The 2500-nt window shown below is 60.8% G+C and overlaps 1 non-coding gene across 1 annotated transcript in view; it reads left to right on the top strand.

Annotated features, from left to right (window-relative positions):
• The first annotated feature begins 2215 nt into the window (after positions 1–2215).
• The window catches only part of LOC124295970, a 1913-nt gene continuing 1628 nt past the window's right edge, over positions 2216–2500 (top strand). The window contains exon 1 of the ribosomal RNA XR_006905807.1: positions 2216–2500. This exon is cut by the window's right edge and continues 1628 nt beyond it. This is a non-coding gene — a ribosomal RNA (small subunit ribosomal RNA).

Raw genomic sequence — 2500 nt, 5'->3', positions numbered from 1 at the left:
CGTCCCGGGGTCGATCCGGACAGACGGGACTTGTAAAAATTACGGTCCGAGTCGAGCGAAAGGCGACGCGCGGCGTACCGGAGTCGATCCGGGCCGACGGGACTTGTGAAAATTTCGGTCCGAGTCGACCGAGAGGCGATGCGCGGCGTCCCGGAGTCGATACGGGCCGACCGGACTTGTGAAAATTTCGGTCCGAGTCGAGCGAAAGGCGACGCGCGGCGTACCGGAGTCGATCCGGACAGACGGGACTCGTTGAAGCTGCGGTACGAGTCGAGCGAAAGGCGACGCGCGGCGTCCCGGAGTCGATCCGGACAGACGGAACTTGTAAAACTTTCGGTCCGAGTCGACCGAGAGGCGATGCGCGGCGTCCCGGAGTCGATACGGGCCGTCGGGACTCGTTGAAGCTGCGGTACGAGTCGAGCGAAAGGCGACGCGCGGCGTCCCGGAGTCGATCCGGACAGACGGGACTTGTGAAAATTTCGGTCCGAGTCGACCGAAAGGCGACGCGCGGCGTCCCGGAGTCGATCCGGGCCGACGTCGACTTGTAAAACTTTCGGTCCGAGACGACAGAAAGGCGACGCGCGGCGTCCCGGATTCGATCCGGGCCGACGGGACTCGATGAAGTTTCGGTCCGAGTCGACAGAAAGGCGATGCGCGGCGTCCCGGGCCGACGGGACTTGTAAAAATTTCGGTCCGAGACGAGCGGAAGGCGACGCGCGGCGTCCCGGACTCGATCCGGGCCGACGTCGACTTGTAAAACTTTCGGTCCGAGTCGACAGAAAGGCGATGCGCGGCGTCCCGGATTCGATCCGGGCCGACGGGACTTGCAAAAATTACGGTCCGAGTCGACAGAAAGGCGATGCGCGGCGTGCCGGAGTCGATACGGGCCGACGGGACTCGATGAAGTTTCGGTCCGAGTCGACAGAAAGGCGATGCGCGGCGTCCCGGGCCGACGGGACTTGTAAAAATTTCGGTCCGAGACGAGCGAAAGGCGATGCGCGGCGTCCCGGAGTCGATCCGGGCCGACGGGACTCGTTGAAGCTGCGGTACGAGTCGAGCGAAAGGCGACGCGCGGCGTCCCGGAGTCGATCCGGACAGACGGGACTTGTAAAAATTTCGGTCCGAGTCGACCGAAAGGCGATGCGCGGCGTCCCGGAGCCGATCCGGGCCGACGGGACTTGCAAAAATTACGGTCCGAGTCGACAGAAAGGCGATGCGCGGCGTGCCGGAGTCGATACGGGCCGACGGGACTCGATGAAGTTTCGGTCCGAGTCGACAGAAAGGCGATGCGCGGCGTCCCGGGCCGACGGGACTTGTAAAAATTTCGGTCCGAGACGAGCGAAAGGCGATGCGCGGCGTCCCGGAGTCGATCCGGGCCGACGGGACTCGTTGAAGCTGCGGTACGAGTCGAGCGAAAGGCGACGCGCGGCGTCCCGGAGTCGATCCGGACAGACGGGACTTGTAAAAATTTCGGTCCGAGTCGACCGAAAGGCGATGCGCGGCGTCCCGGAGTCGATCCGGGCCGGGAGCCTGTCGGAACATCGTCATATGAGCCTCGTTCAATTTCGACAAAGTTCCCGGAGTTCAAAATTTTTTCGATAGCCCGCGGAGGTTTCGCCCCGTAAGCCGACCGTGCTACCACCGTGCCGGCGCCGACGTCCTAGCGGCCAGGCTCCTACTAGTAAGAGGAGCGAGTCGGTCGGGCCGGTCTCCCGTCGTCCGCCTGCTACGCCGTACCGGTACGTGCTCGAGCACGATACGTACTTCGGCGTAGACCAGGAGCGGGCGTTCGCGGACCGTTCCGTGCCTCGTACCAAAGAAACTACGCGACTCGCGTTGTTTCATCTATCGTCACTGCATTACCGCGGGTCGGTGTCTCAGACCGAATGGCCCTTGACGCGGTACCAAGAAGTTCGGCTCTCCGTGAAACACGGAAGGCCGAACGCTCCAACGCACGCGTCAACTCGCTTCTTTCCGAGCGTACACTCAAAGACCAGAGATGTTATAACAACGTATCCCAGACGCTTTCAATCTAGCCGACGGGTACGGGAGATCGTTCGAACGCTTATAAGCCGAGTGTCGAAGGTGGCGGCACACGGAACCGGGGCTGCCTGCGCGCAGTCCCGAAACACACAGTAGACGCGCGGCCGACCGGGCTACGAGACCCGGTCGGCGATGGGTGGCGCACGTCCGAGCCGAGATTTTGTATCGAAGCTCCCTGGTTGATCCTGCCAGTAGTCATATGCTTGTCTCAAAGATTAAGCCATGCATGTCTCAGTGCAAGCCAAATTAAGGTGAAACCGCGAATGGCTCATTAAATCAGTTATGGTTTCTTAGATCGTACACACATTTACTTGGATAACTGTGGTAATTCTAGAGCTAATACATGCAAACAGAGTTCCGACCAGAGATGGAAGGAATGCTTTTATTAGATCAAAACCAATCGGCGGCGGGTACGTCCCGTCCGCCGTTTACCTTGGTGACTCTGAATAACTTTGGG

This window comes from Neodiprion lecontei, unplaced genomic scaffold, assembly GCF_021901455.1.
Source record: "Neodiprion lecontei isolate iyNeoLeco1 unplaced genomic scaffold, iyNeoLeco1.1 ptg000098l, whole genome shotgun sequence".
In the NCBI taxonomy this organism is placed as follows: Eukaryota; Metazoa; Arthropoda; class Insecta; order Hymenoptera; family Diprionidae; genus Neodiprion; species Neodiprion lecontei.
This window is presented reverse-complemented; position numbering and strand designations above follow the sequence as displayed.